Source organism: Euprymna scolopes, chromosome 33 (genome assembly GCF_053919585.1).
Source record: "Euprymna scolopes isolate OS-2025 chromosome 33, ASM5391958v1, whole genome shotgun sequence".
NCBI lineage: Eukaryota > Metazoa > Mollusca > Cephalopoda > Sepiida > Sepiolidae > Euprymna > Euprymna scolopes.
This window is the reverse complement of record NC_136514.1, coordinates 83,474,533-83,491,198: the sequence shown is the minus strand read 5'-3', so window position 1 is coordinate 83,491,198 and position 16,666 is coordinate 83,474,533. Positions and strand designations below refer to the sequence as shown.

At 35.2% G+C, this 16,666-nt stretch overlaps 1 pseudogene; it reads left to right on the top strand.

The window, feature by feature from the left end:
• Positions 1–16,179: 16,179 nt before the first annotated feature.
• Positions 16,180–16,277, top strand: LOC145258519 (U2 spliceosomal RNA; annotated as a pseudogene).
• The last annotated feature ends 389 nt before the right edge of the window (positions 16,278–16,666 follow it).

Below are 16,666 nucleotides of genomic sequence, written 5' to 3'. Positions count from 1 at the left end.
TATATTCGTTTATTGGAAAGAACATAAAATTTCACACTGACCCTGAAAATATCGTAAAAATAGAATCAATAGAAAAAATTTTGATAGATTTTTAAAGTTTAAAAATTGAAAAATATTGAGTTCGTAAAATCCATTACTGTTTTTTTAAAAAATAAAAAAAAATATTTCTATTACTTTTAAAACAACTTTAATAGTTTATTTTGGAAGTATAATCCATAAAGAAAATTTTTAAAAAACCTTTTTTAAAAGAGAAATTACGAGTTTTTTATATTTTCTTCGCAGTTTCGTGTTAGGGGTGTCAAAAATCCCTACAAAAATTCTGATACACCTAGTGTTCTGCATCATGTATTTGCACAGTCTTTTATACAAACCAGTCCTCTTTCTCCATCTATTTTTTTCTACGTGTAAATTTGTTCAGCACCATTCTTTGTGTGTAATACATTGTATCAAGATGGCAACTCTGTGAAAAGTGCTCGAGTCATAGATGATGAGGATGAGGAGGAAGAAGTGTAATCACCTTAAAAGAAACATTATCACATGTGAATCAAGGTAGAGATATGGAGTAAGGGGGGGTCAAACTCACTGGCAACCATTTCAGGTGAAAGATTGACACCCAAAACTTGGATAAAATGCAAGATTTATTGGTTTATCATAAAAACTTGCCGTGTTAGAAATTTAAAACGTAATGGAAAATGACTCGTAAGTCGAAAATATTCAACTTTAAAATTTGAAACTTTCCCATGCTCAAATCTTGTCCAACATTTAGTATGATATATAGTAGACCCAACCTGGCATAAAACCGCGAAAAAAAATTCTTGCAATTTTTTTTTTTTTTATATCATTTCGTATTTTGACTCGAATATTAGGAATCGTTCATGTAGCCGTTTCTCTTCCCGTTTTTCTTTTTTCATCTTATCCCTTGCCTTTCTGCTCCCTGTCTTGTATAAACAGTCTTGCAGTGTCTCTTGATGTACTTATTAATATTTCTATGTTCTGCGTTATGCATCTATCTACACATGTTATTTTCAGTAACACGAGATATTCAACATGGCGGCCACATCTTGAAGAAGAGCGTCTAACATACGTGTTGTTATAAATACTATAAAACAGTATACAGCATAATCACGATGAAACACTGGTTCCCGTAAGATCATTGAAGTTAAGCAACGCTGCGCCTGGTCAGTACTAAAATGAGTGTCAATTTCACAAAAGCAGGTGCTATATGTGGTCTCCGCTTATCTCAGGGTTGTTTCCACTGGAATCAAGCAGAGAAGTAGTTAGGGATTGCGCAAGCCTTGCTTCATGATTTAGAGCATGTTATTTTATCATCAGTCTAGCATAATCAGATGGCTTTCGTCGTTTCGATGGACGAGCGTTTATAAAATAGAAAATCAAATACTGTATTGATTAAACTACGAATCTATTTTCTTATCTATGATTTGTTTTTGCCCATTGCCAGAAGGAACACAAACGGTCTAAGAACCCCCCTACTCATCTGAATATGGCAGAAAAGAATATTTTTCCTCAGATAAATATATGTTTATTTATAGTATTTTTATTATTGTTGTTGTTATTATTATTGTTTATTATTATTGATATTATCACTATTTTCTTCGAGGTGTGCGCGTCCTAACAAATATGTCAGACGCAGCCTTTGAACATTGAATGACATGCGCAAAGCCGTTGCTCGTAACAAGAGCCGTTTTATTATCAAACGTCTTTTTTTTAATGGTACTGAGCAGATAATTGGGCCTCACATCAGTGAGGGGGGGCGTTTAATTATCAAACGTCTTTTTTTTTAATGGTACTGAGCAGATAATTGGGCCTCACATCAGTGAGGGGGGGCGATACGTGAACAAGTCGTAGAGAGGAAGGCTCCGAAACGGTGCGTATTCTCTCCTGATGACCCAATATTATCTATAAGACGAAATACCCCTCAAACATGACTATATAAAGTTTTAAAAGATATGCTATGAAATACCCCCCAAAGCACCATCTTATAAAACTTAGACGAGGAAATCCCTAGTAAGGCGCTTTATCTCTCCCTTGACTTTATCAAAAAGGAAACAACTAATAAAGATCAGTATATATATATATATATATATATATATATATATATATATATATATATATATATATATATATATATATATATATATAAGGTAAGCTGTTTCTCTCAATACAACATCTTCTGTTGTTCGCTTGCTTCATAGCGAATTTCTACTACTGTTCCGGTAGTAATTTTTATCCTCTATTTACAGATAAGAATAGTCCTGAAAATTACAGCTAACAACATTGAAGCATGCTAGTAACCAAAGGAGTATCGAACCTATCAGAATTTATGAAGGTGGTCTTAGTCAACACAAAATAGCAGGAAATCTTTCAATACCCTTTCTATTGTTAATAGAGTAATCGCACAATTCACAAGAGAAGACAAAGAGTGCACCAAGCCTCGTTTAGGTGGCCCGAGGCCCTTTGTATAAAATCTTCCGTCTTGTGAAAAGAAATGTTGAAGAGGATCCTCGGTGAAAAGCCTCTTATATTGTAATACAAGATGGTGACAGTCCTAGAGCAGCTACCAGGTACTTTCACATGCTAGGCTATTATTGTAGAGCTGCGATAAGGAAAACTCTTCTTCGTCCTGCTCATATCAAGCCTGGAAAAGATTTGGCTCGTGAGATGGTGGAGACGCGTATAAACATTTGGACGAATGCTATTTTTCTGATGAGTCACGACTTGCATTATTTCCCAACAGTAAAAGTATATTAGAATGTAGGCTCCCTCAGTCAACGTAAAATAGCAAAACATAACTGCGAGAAGGAAACCTGTTCTTCGTCTTGCCAATATCAAACGCAGAAAAGATTGGGTTCGTGAAGTAGTGGAGAGATCTGTGACCTTTTCGACCAATATCATTTTCTCTGAGTTACGATTTGCATTATTTTCCCAAGGCGTAGGTACAGGGGCTCTTTAGAAGGAGTTTGACTTAAAAAAAAAAAAAAACGAAGCCAATGCTGAAACATGGGGGTTTCTCGATTATAATATGAGGTGCAATTTGGAGCCACTTAAATGTAAGAAACTAAAAAGAATGAAAGATGATTTTTGCAAAGACAGAAGAAGCCTATTTATCTTAATTTTGAAAAAACTATAGGTAGGAGGAAAACAGCCAGTCCCAGAACAGCTGCCAGTTATCTTCACAACTACCATGATACAGCTGTGAGAAAGAAACTTCTTTGTCATGCTAATATCAAGCTCAGAAAAGATTGGGCTCGTGAGATGGTGAAGAGACCTATGACCTTTGGGATTAATGTAATTTTCTCTGATGAGTCACGATTTGCATTATTTCCTGGCAGTAGAAGAGTATGGGTATGGAGGCTCGCTCAGCAAGAGCTTGACTTAAAAAGACTGCACCAAACGGTTATGGTATGGAGTGCAATTCGCTCAGACCTGGTGAAGTGCGAGAGAAACATCAACTCTGCTAAATATGATCCAATATTACATGAAAGACTCCTACCAATATTCTGAAATGGTAAAATGAACCAAGTTAACTCCCTATTTATGGAAGACGGAGCTCCTTGTTACTCTACTAGGGTGAGCCAAAGTTGATTAATAAATTTCGGTGGCCGACTCAATCTCCGGATATGAACCCAATTGAAAACCTTTGGGTCATATAAGACGGAAACCTTTGCAAAAAGGAAAGGGAGCCATCTTCTAAACCCGAACTTTTAGCATTATTGAATCAGACATGACTTGAAATTCCTCAAGATGATATTCATCAACTAATCAATCCCATGCATAGAAGGATCCTAGCATTAAAAACAACAAAGAGAATGCCTGCTAAGTATTAGTCATTAAATTTGTGATCTATAAATATAAATATGTTTATTCTTAATTACGTGCCTCTCCACGAGGGCGGAGTTAGACACAAGGTTGGTTTTTAATGTGGCGAAAATCCAGCTTCCCAAAAAAGGGGCAATCTGAATAGGAACAAAAATAAAAGTCGGCTCAGTCTAAAAGGATCGTTTCTTCAGTGATCGAGGTCAGAAAAGGTGAAGTATAGTATCAGAACGAATACTACACTTTGATCCTAAAACTGCTTCTATGGACGTCTCTTCTTTTCTGCCATGTCTGTGCACTTAGCATGTGTGTGTTAATTATGCAATCTTCTATACAAATCAATCCTCTTCCTTTTTACGTAAGGTCGGTCAGTATCATCCTGCGGGTGTAGTGCATTGTGCATGGTCATAAGTTTCCTGGTCTTCTGATCAAGGTTCCCAGTTCTTCTTTAGTTCAGCCTATGAACGGTCCAGAGTATCTTACTACTGATATGGTTTTATATCTTTTATTAGATTCCTACTATGTACTGTATATACGGCATAATCAAGCCAGATCACCAAAGTTGAGCAACAATGAGCCTGGGCAGATGAGTGACTACTTCGAAATACTAGGCGCTGTATGTGCTCTCCGTTTATCTCGGTATTCCAGTCGTCCTTTACTTATACACTTGCAATTGAAATTAAAACAGTGCCGACACACAGAAAGGTGTGATTGGAGATTGTGCAACTCTTGCCACAAAAATTCCACGTGCAGGGACCCTTCAGTGGGTATCCATAGTCTGTCAAATTAATTCATTACTATATAATTAAGTTTCTAAGAGTTTTCTTGTTCTTATCACGTGTTCTTTACAAATGTTCTCTTTAATTCTTGTTGATTTGATAGTATCTGCTTCCAAAAGTCCCAAATATTTGTAGGTGTTATTTTCGCCTAGTGTCCTGACATTCGTTTGATTAGATATTGATGCCTTCCGTTGCCACTGATGTTCCCTTCCTTCTAACTAGCAGTGCACACTTTCCTATGCCAAATTCCATTTGGATATCTCGACCGAAGATTCTGGTTATCTTGATTAGCATCTCTAGTTCCTTTTTTTGTTTTTGCAAACAGTTTCAGGTCGTCCATGTACATTAGGTGGTCCATTTTTACATCTGTATTAGTGAACTTGTATCCGGCTTGGCACTTTCTTAGTATATTGTTAAGGGCATTATGGCTCTGATTAGCGGTAGTGATGACAGGGAACTTACGTGTAAGACATCTCTTTGCATTTGAATCTCAGTGATGTATTGTCCATCAGCTGTCAGTTCAAGTATCCATGTTCGCATTACTTTTTCACTCAAATTAATAATTTTGTCTGGTATTTTGTACATTCTAAGCATTCTATTATCCATGCTTAAGAGAACTTATCAAACGCCTTCTTGTAGTCGATCCATGCCGTGGCTATGTTCTTTTTTCTAATTTTTACTTCTTTCATTATCTGTTGGTCTATGTACAGAAGGTCAAGTGTTTCTCTCTTTTCTTTTTGAAATCCTTTCAGTTTCTAGGGAAGTAGTCCACGATTATTAACGGAGGTGATACATTTGTTCTTTCAGTTTTGTTGTTAAAATTTTTCATTTCGTTGGTAAGCAAGTTATAGGCCTATAGTTGCTGGGGGTGGTTTCTTCTTTCTGTGTCTTTTTTCTATCAGTGTGGTACTAAATTTGGTCCTCCATTTTGTCACGTCTGCTTTGCGGATTTTTTTTAAAAGTTTGGAGTTGGCCTTTCATTACGCGTCGTGAATTTTTTGAACCAGTAGGCATGTGACCTGGTTCTCTTATTATTATTATTATTATTATTATTATTATTATTATTATCATTATTATTATTATTGTTGTTGTTGTTGTTGTTGTTATCATTATTGGTAGTAGTGTTAATAGTGTTAGTAGCATTAGTAGTACTACTGTAGTATTGTCTTTGTTATTGTTGTTATTGTTACTGTTGTTATTAGTTGTAGTAGTAGAAATAGTAGTGTGTTTGTTGTTATCATTGTAATTATCATCGTCATCATTATCATCATTATAATTATTATTATAATTATTATCATCAGTATTATCATTATTATTACATCATTATCATTATCATTATTATCATCATTATTATTTTTATTATTATTTTTATCATTATTATCATTTTTATTATTATCGTAATCATCTATATATTAATACGCTAATTTGCTTCGACCGTTATCATCCTGACATCTCTTAAAAAGAAAAGTTGAAGATATATACCAAATGGCTGATAAAAACAATAAAAAAAATTGGTGTCGCTCGTAAAACTCTAGCAATATGCTTATTGGATTTGAGTAGAATTAAACAAAAAATGGTGTTGCTGATAAGGCCCTACCTACATTCCTTACTTATTTATCGCCAGCCAGTGTCTGGTGGATGCGGATCACAATACTATTAAGTTAGCCAATTAAGTTAGCTAACTCGTTAGGCAATCGCCAGCCAATGGATGATTTTTTTTTTTACATAGGCATCACCACATTATCAAGGCCAAGAGGCCACTCAAGGATAAGGGTTAAAGAGTGTACATTAGAAATTGGACATTATAGTAATCATTAGTAATGAAAATTTTATAAATTTGGTAACTTATATAGAACGGCTCATCAAGAACTTATTTACTTTACACTTGAACACAACCATATTGTAGTCAGCCGGAAAGCAGGAAAACAGAAGACAATTCCACAGGCGTGCAGTTCTAAGAAAAAAGCTTTGTTCATGGAATCTACGTTTAGGTTTAGGCACAGATAAAGAGTGGAGGGGAATTATTAATAGTGTTTACAGCTAGACGAGTGTTTCTTGTGAAAGTTTGGCGAGGGGGGACCATAGATTGAAGCTCAGTCGAACACTTTCCATGAAAATAACGATACATCAGAGACAAACTCGCAACATCTCTTCTGTGAGATAAAGGTTGCAAGGAAGAGAAAAGGACATCTCCTACGAGGCTACGAAGTCTATTTTGAACTCTATCAAGGCAGGCCAAGTCCTTTCTAGCAGCTCCTGCCCAGATGTGGCAACAGTATTCCATCCTTGGACGTACCTGGCTCTTATATAGATAGAGAATAGCATCAGCAGTGATTCAGACTACATTACTAATAAGATTTATCACCGGCCAGTTTTTTTTTTGTTTTTTTTTACACAGTGATCACCACTTATCAAGGCCCGGAAGCCACTCAGGGATAAGGGTTATTGCAAGTACATTAAGTTAGTGAGGAGATTTTCTGAAGTGTTTACTTAAGGGGGCGGTTCATTAGGAATTTGTTAACATTGGACTTGAAGACATCCAAGTTATAGTCCGGAGGGAAGCAGGCAGACGGAACAGAGTTCCACAGGCGTGCAGTTCTAAGAAAGAAGCTTTGTTCATGGAATCCGCGTTTTGATTTAGGCACAGATATAGAGTGGAGGAAATTTTTCACAGTGGATTCAGCTAGACGGGTGTTTTTCGTGAAAGATTGGCGAGGGGGGACCAGAGATTGGACCGGCCAGTGTTTTACATTAATAATAAGATTTATCACCGGCCAGTGTTTACTGGGTGCAGATCAAATTACTTATAAGTTAGTTATCATAAGCTAAGGTCTGGTCTATGCAGATTACAATACAAAGTTATTTATCGCCAGCCAGTGTATGGTGGGTCTATATCACAATACTAATAAGCTAATTATTACCAGCCAGTGTTCGGTCGGTGCACATTGCAATAATAAGTTAGTTGCCGCCATCCAGTGTCAGGTCGGTGCAGATCAAAACAGTAATTTCATTTATCGTCAGCCAGTATCTAAGTTTTGAAAAAATGTATAACCCTTCCTAAACCAATTAAACAATGAATCGAAAAACGATCTTATATTTAGAGATTAGGTTTAGGGTTAAGGTTAGGGTTAGGGTTAGGGTTAAGGTTAGGGTTAGGGTTAAGATTAGGGTTAGGGTTACGTTTAGATTAATTAGATATATTTATTACGCTTATTAAATATCCAGTTTATCTAAACATGGAAAGAAACCATAAAGTCAAACTAATTTACTCGTCAGCCAAATTGACAAATAATAATAATAATAATAATAATAATAATAATAATAATAATAATAATAATAATAATAATAAAACATGGAAGCAATACATACTCGCATCATGGTCATTTTTTTGTTCGACATCCAGCGATGGTGTTAACTTTTCGTGTAGTGTTTCGATCTATTTATTTATGTACCTGTTTTTTGTTTTTTTGTTTGTTTGTTTTTGTTTTTTTTTGTGTGTGTGTTTTGTTTTGTTTTTTTGTTTTGCTATTGTTAAGATGTGCGTTTGCTTCATTTAATTTGAATAGTGCTGTTGTGTCGAACGACGAGGGCAAAGTTAAATGTAAGTATGGGATGTTTCTGAATGAAAATAAGTAATAGGGGACATCGTGGAGGAGGAGGAGGATAGTGATGAAGAATAGGGGAAAGAGGATGAGAGTTGTGAAGTTTAAATGGCGGCAAACGGGTTGGAGTATTCGGATTACATTTCTTATATTGGATGTCATTTACACAACGTTTCGGCCAATATAACCTCCGAAATTTTTTCAGTTCAACACCTCTTGGTAGACTTGGCTCTCTTTTTTTTGCCCTGTTTCTTTCAAATGTTTCCTTTCTTGAGTAATGTTTCGCTGACTTCTCCGACGAAGCAACGCTGCATGTCGAAACAATTACGAGTTCCTTTCTCACACCATTACAACAATGATCACCGATTATTACATTGATATTCGAAAACGAAGCTACATCAAAAGGCGGTCACTCTCATATTCTTGTCCAGGGTTGCTAGATTGGCGATTTTTAAGCCAAATTGCCCGAATTTGGCTTTTTTTTTCTGTTAGAGCAGGTTGATATTTAAAAAATTGTATTCGTTTTTTTCCCCAAAAAACGTAACGTACGGACTAACAAAAGAAGAAGAAGAAGAATATTATATAAAGAAGAAGTTGTCGAATATTATTCTTGCAATGCGTTTGTCGATGTAAACTCCGACCTTCTTCTAGCGTATCTTGTTGAACTCAGAAGTCTGTTAAAGGAAGGAGTTTTAAGAAATTCGTAACTGTATCCTTACCACCGTTTGAACTGAGACTTCAACCTTTAACCTCAAAAAGACTGTCACTAGGAACTGATTGATACGCAGCACTTTATCGGTTGCGCCACTGGTTTTCAGAAAGATTCCCGAGTTCGACTTGACAAGACAGGACTTACGAATTTCGACGCTTGCATCGGCCGAAACGTTGTTAGATGAGCAGCCAAGGTGAGAAAAGTAGTTTGAATAATCGAACTAATAAAAAAAATTATCAATCGCTGTCGAAAAAAAAAAAAAAACTAAAAAGGGAAAAGAGACGCAAAAGATGACAATGGATTTCGTAGAATAGGAATTTAGAATAGAAAGGAAGAAGAAGAAGAAGAAGAAGAAGAAGAAGAAGAAGAAGAAGAAGAAGAAGAAGAAGAAGAAGAAGAAGAAGAAAAGAGAAAGAAGGAAAAGAAAAGATGGGGGAAAAGAAATCGAGCAACTAGATTTGCGGGGATAAAGAAAAAGAAAAGTATGAAAGAAGAAGAAGAAGAAGAAGAAGAAAAACAAGAAGAAGAAGAAAGAGGGGTATGAGGAGGAGGAGAGGGGGAGGAAGAGGCGAGAATCGAGAGGAGTGGAATAAAAGTATAACAAAGTATTCGCAGTATTAGTAGAACCAGTAGTAGAACCAGTAGTAGTAGTAGTAGTAGTAGTAGTAAAAAAAGAAGAAGAGAAAAACAAGAAGAAGAGAAAAGCAAGAAAAAAGGGAAAAAGAATTAGAACAAAAAGAAAGAAAGAAGAAATAGAAGAAGAATAATTGTCAATTGAAATTAACTCAATGATAAAACGTGAAAACAAATTAAGAGATGTTCCATCGACGTGGGATAAGTTTTGTCTTCAGTAACGTGTGTGTGCGTGTGTGTGCGTGAGAGAGAGAGATAGATTGTGTGTGTGTGTGTGTGTGTGTGTGTGTGTGTGTGTGTGTGTGTGTGTGTGTGTGTGTGCACGCGCGTGTGTGTGTGTGTGTGTGTGCGTGTGTGCGTGTGTGCGTGTGCGTGCGTATGGATTACAACAAAAAAGGGTTTCAAGAAAGAAAGGGTCTTATCCTAACAAATCCCAAGTACAAGGGTGTTATTCACAAAAGAGGGACCAAAAAGAATGAATAGAAAAATAAACGGGAGATTTTATTTCACGGCTGCTTGGTTGGCTATTAACGGGCAGATAAAATCTGTCCCTATTCGACACCAACACATCCATACCCGAACAAACGGCAAACAAATTAAAAAACAATCAAACAAACATATATATATATATATATATATATATATATATATATATATATATATATATATATATATATAAGAGGTCAGAAATAGGTAGTCTGCATGAAATATTGCCGATAAAGAAAAATTATAAGAGATTGAAAAAGCCAGGAGTAATGCCGAAGATCTACCTCTGCGTTCCATATTTAAAAAGAATGTGCCCACTATAGTCTCAGACCTGACAGAATGGTTAATTGTACGTATAGCCAATTTCATACCCTCGAAAAAATTCCTGCAAAAGCCTAACAGCCAGCTGTGATTCTCTCCAGAATGTGCTGCTGCCATTGCGCACAGAAATCACTTTTTCCATTGCTTCCAACGTAATAGATGTACTGAGACTAAAGCCGTTTTCAGGACCGCCAGAAACCACTGTAAAAAAGTAATAAAGAATGCTCAGTCTGTTAATTCCAAAGTAGCTGAGCAGCGGCTTGGTTCCCACCAGTTTTGGCAAATAGCAAACAGAATCCTGAACAGAAGTGTGTGCTCTATCCCAACGATCATCAATGAACCTGGGGTGATTTCGTCAGCATCAGACAAAGCCAAACCCTTTGCTAAGATCTTTGCAGCTAATTCTACCTTTTACGACCACGGTCACCAACCCCCAGTATTTTCTCGTCTACCTGAAAACACGGAATGCGACATAAAAATATTTGTACGTGATGTTGCCAAGCTAATCAAAAACCTTTATTCCAGTAAAGCAACTGGCCCTGACGGCATTTCAATTATAGTGATAAAAAAAAGCTTCAACCAGAACTAGCGCCCATACTTCCAAAGTTATTTAAGCGTTGTCTTAAGAAAAAAAAATGCTTCCCAAATACAGGGCATACTGATAAGACTTTCCAAGAATTCAGGTGATCGGTCATCTCCCTCTCAATACAGACAAATAAGTCACCTTTGTATTACAGGAGCCTATTATGCTTCATTTTTGAGGAAATAAAGGGAAGCTATCAAAATCAAGAGGCGGGGTAAGATCAGTAAAGGTACCCTCCTCCTGTAGGACAACGCTCCGGTCCACAACTCGCATGTCGCCAGATCAGAAGTACGGGCGTGTGGTTATGAAATACTCCCCACCCTCCCTACTCTTCTGACCTTGCACCCTCTGACTTTCACCTCTTCCCAGCCATGAAGTTGTTTTTGAAAGGAAAGCGTTTCCCAGATGATGCAGCCTTGATTTCTGAAGTCACGTCGTGGTTAGAGGACCAACCTGGGGTGTTTTATAAAGACGATCTCCAGAGCTACATCAAACGATTGGAGAAATGCATAACTCTGGGTGGTTCCTATGCAGAGAAAGACTAATAACTGTGCCAAGTTTCGTTGCTCTACTGCTATGGGAAGTGGGTCAGGGGCATTATTTATTGCACGCCCCCCGTATACATAGTTACCTGGTCAAGGTGATAGAAGAAAATTATTATTTACTTGAAAGGTCAAGACTAATAAAGTGTTATGTAATCAATCCTGGGTTATGTCGGCATGTTGAAAATTGTGATTTTGCTGTGAAGGTTAGTTAGTGCAAGAGGAGTTCAAGGGTTAAGTTTCCGACGTACGTCAAATTCTGTAGCAGGGGTCGACGATAGAACCTGGAATAGGTCATTCGGTTACGTGAAAGTGAAAACGTGGAAAGAAAGAAAGAAAGAAAGAAAGAAAGAAAGAAAGAGAGGAAGGTATTTTTTTTTTCTCGCATGCAATCAGTCGGTCTTTTGATTTGAACTGAACGGTTTAGATTTCGCTAAGTTGTGTAGAAACAAAAATAGGATTAAAGACAAGTCAGCCAATAAAAGAAAAATGCTGAACTTCCAAGACCCAGAAAGAATAAAACCAAGCATTCAATTAAAAGAAACCAGTCGTTTGTTCATTTATTCGTTGTTTCCAGGTCAAAAAAAAAAAAATCGAATGAATTCCTCCTTATACACGCGTGAACACACGTATTAAATTAGACAATAAGACATTATGACCACGGCCAAATATAGATACATACATAGACAGACGATCACGGCTGCGCACACACCTACACATAGATACAGAAAAAGAGACAAACACACCTACGTGTATATCACATGTATATATATATATATATATATATATATATATATATATATATATATATATATACATACATATACATATATATATATATATATATATATATATATATATATATATATATATATATATATATATAAAATATATATGGCGATTAAGCTACACTGAATATTCGGCGTTTCATCCACTCTAGGACTCCTCAGGCTTATGCGCATAAGCCTGAGGAGTCCTAGAGTGGATGAAACGCCGAATATTTAGTGTAGCTTAATCGCCATATATATTTTATAAATTACTAACTAGCTCTACCTACGTGTTGAGCACTTTTTAAGTAAATACTTAAAGTTTACGCATAAATCTATACTTTCGTATATTAATTTTATGTGAGTAAATTAAGTAGTTATATATATATATATATATATAAATATAGACTTTGTCATTTATATATTTATATATATATATATATATATATATATATATATATATATATATATATATAAATGACAAAGTCTATATTCCAAAATTTGTGATGCTGACCATCTTATAATTCATTCCTTTAATTCAGTTGACTCTTACAATAATTAACAGTATCTGTTTCGTAGCACAAATCAATCGTAGCACAAAATCAATCACTTTATTATTATATCCATCAGTGAATCTGTTTTTCTCTTAACTCATCAGAAGTAATAGCGACAACCAATTCACCATTTTGTTCTAAATTCAAAATGGCGTAATGTAAGCGAAGTGATAAGGTATTTGCAACTTCCCTTCCAATTTTCGGATTTTTTAATCATGTTCAAACGCATTTGATTTCCTTTTGTTCGATTGGTTGTTGCTGTTTTTTATGAATGATTGAGGGCAAAATAGATTCACTAATTGATAGATTAATTAGGTGAATGATTTTGTGATACGAAACAAGTACTGTCAGGAATTGGAAGTCTCGACTGAATTAAAGGAATATATGGTAAGTTGGTCAATATCCTGAACTTTGGAAAATACACTTTTGTCATATGATCTGTAATTAACTTGAGCTTCTTAAATAAGGATTGGTATATAAGAAATATACGTTAATAAAGAAAATATCCACAAATATATATATATATATATATATATATATATATATATATATATATATCATGTCAGCCTCTTTAAAAAAGTCGTTTCTTATCGTTGAGCACTTTCAGTTTAATTAATATAGCTCTTATGGGCAGAACATCATGCAATGATTAGATCACTCTGACTGACGTAAAAAACACATTTAAAAATAGAATGTTTAAATTTCAACGTTATTTCACGCGGGTAACGGTAGCCGAATAGATACGATCTTTGCTAATGAAGCAAAAGATGGCTTCGGATCGGGTTCGGATCTATCGATTAGTGTTAATCGTGACACCCTGCACTGAAGATTCCCGAAAGGATAAAACGCTAGTGTCTGTAGGTATTAAATTATTGTAGTAAATAATTATGTCAGTCCCTTTAAGAAACTCGTGTGCTATCGTTGAGCACTTTCAGTTGAATTAAGTCAGTCAATTTAACTCTTAAGCATAGATCATCATATAATGATTAGATACTCTGACTGACGCAAAAAATTTTTAAAAATAAAATGTTAAATTTTAACGTTATTTCACGTGGTTAACGGTAGACGAATGGATACGGTCCTTGCTAATTGTTTGACCGGGTTCGAATCTATCGACTGGTGTTGATCGTGACACCTTACACTGAAGATTCCCGGAAGGATGAAACACTACTGCCTGAACGTCTGTGTGTGTGTGTGTGTGTATATATATATATATATATATATATATATATAACGTCTGTGTGTGCCTGGTCACGAATAGGCTCCTTTATGGTTGACTATTATAAAAAAAACTGATTACATATAATGATAGAAGATGTATCGAGACACAAGAATGGGTATTGTGATCTGGCAGAACGGTGGTTCATTAAAATTGTGAGGGTCTGCGTTCGCGCCTGGTCCACAAAGTATGGAAATAAAAAATTTAAAAATTAAAAAAAAAAAATTAAAATTAAAAAAAAACGTTTACAAGTGTTTTTGATATAGATGTACATAATAATACTTTGATAAGTATGTTTTAACTTAAATAGGGATGGTATAATAAAATTTTGGGGTCTGCGTTGGCGCCTGGCCTCCATAGAATGGAAACAGGTACACATTTTAATAAAGACTTTTCATATCTATATGAGTAAGTATACTTAGATAATTATCTTTCAGTTTGAAGAAATATAGTATACAGTACCTGGTATAGAATAATAATGGTGATTCTCAGTGAGACAATTGTGCCTAGTGTTTCTTTAACTACTGCTATCATATGTAAGCGAATGTGAGAGACATACTCTTTTCTTAACATTTTTTTTATTTTTAATTATCCCAAATGCCCGGCGTTGCCTGGGTGTTTGGAGGTGTGTGTTGAGCAAAAAATAAAAAAGTGGCAGGCCGTACCGCGATGGAGGAAAAGAAAGTGAAAAACAAAACGTAACACATTAGTTGTTGCGCCAAACCGGAAGGCTAGACAATCGAAAAAAGCGACTCCTCCCTGTAGAAAAGTGCCCAGTTGAGGTGAAGGAATTAATGTTTTGGGCCAATTTTTCGATATTTGTCGTTTTGGGCCAATTTTTCGATATTTGTCGTCTAAAGGGCCAAGCTTCAAAACGATACCGATCTCGTGAAAATCCGTTGTCTCTATCGAAAGTTTTACGCATACATACATACATACATACATACATACATACATACATACATTTAAACAGACAGGTGAGATTTACATTATAGATGTTGCTGATAAGCAAATCTCATTTCACATAGTTATGAAGTTGAGAATTGCAGCAAGACTCTTTTGACACACTTCAGCAATAGAAATCCAAAAGGCGTCTAATAACAGTTGTGCGTATTTTAATTTGAGTCCGCGCTTGCTAATTTTTCCTCCTCACATAACTTAAAATTAAAAAGATTGATAATCGATAAATCAAAAAAAAAAGGGGGATTGCGAATTCAATCAAATTCTTCAATGTTGATCGCGGGAAAATATTCTTCAATTTTAGATATGGAGAAATATAAGAAGGCTATAGCAATGCAAGGAACCAGTTGTTATATTGGTCTGACCTATGAACAGAAATGAGCAAAAGAAAGGTCATATTTGTTTATGTTATTTATTTAACTTCGTATATCAATTTATTTTTTAAGATAATCACAATAGAAATCAGTAAATATGAACTTACTGTTTGATATAACCAGCATGGTGGAGGAGTTGATATTTCGATGATGTTATCTCTTTTTCAAAGGAAAAGGGAGCAAAGAATGTTAATAAAAAAACATTGACATATCGCAAGGCGAAATTTCGTTTGTCGATTTTTTTTCATACGTTACGCCAATACAACAGCCGGTTCTTTGCATTGCTATAGCATTCTTACACCTCTCCATATCTATTTACCTGCAATGCTTCAGGAAAACTACCTTTCTCTATTATTTTTCAGTTTTATTTTCTAATCATGGAAACGCACCCAAATCATCTATCTTCATTCTATTCTTTCATATTGCAATTTTCTTTTTAAAAGTAACTAATTTATTTGTCGCCTTAAAAATGTTTTCATTGCTGTTCAGACTATTGATATGTTCAAATATTTCAATTAAGTACTTTATTTTTAGCATTCGCAAATCATTTTTTATCTCTATTACGCCATAAGTTACCCGGATTTTTACTGCGATACTATAATAAAAAAATGAAAAAAATCTAAGCTGTGTCACTAGTTTGAAACAATAATAATGATAATCATTATATTATTACGCTTATCGCTCCACCGTTATCATGCTGTACATCCCTAAAAAAGGAAAGTGGAATATTCCAAATAAAACTTGTCACCTCTTAAACGTAGATTGTTGCAAAATAATTGGTGTCGCTGTTGAGGCTAAGCTAATAAAGATGATTTGTCTTTCTTGGCCTTTTGGCTAAGATCTAAGTGTAGTATCTGTTCTTCAGGTGCTACATTTCAATTTCTTCTCTCTTAGTGGATGAGAAATCCTTTACGACAAAGACAATTCTTTCTCCACGTTAAAAAACGACCCTGATGTCTAAATCTGTCCCGTAAGGAGGCATTGTGAATAGGTTCTACGTTTAATGTAACAAATTTTTAATATTACAAAAGTAAGTGGGAAAAGTAAATTTTGGTTTAATTACAAAATGCCCTGAAAATGTCCCTTCTGATTAATTATAAAATGCACTGGAAATGTCTCTTCTGATTAATTATAAGATGCCCTGGAAAATGTCCCTTTTGATTATTTTTTTCTTTTCTTACCTCCCACAAAGACGGAGTTGGACAGGAGGTAGGTTAAAACATTTTGGGGGAAACCAGCTCCCCAAAAGGGATACTCTGATCAATAACAAAAATAAAAATTGTATCAGTAATGAAGGATT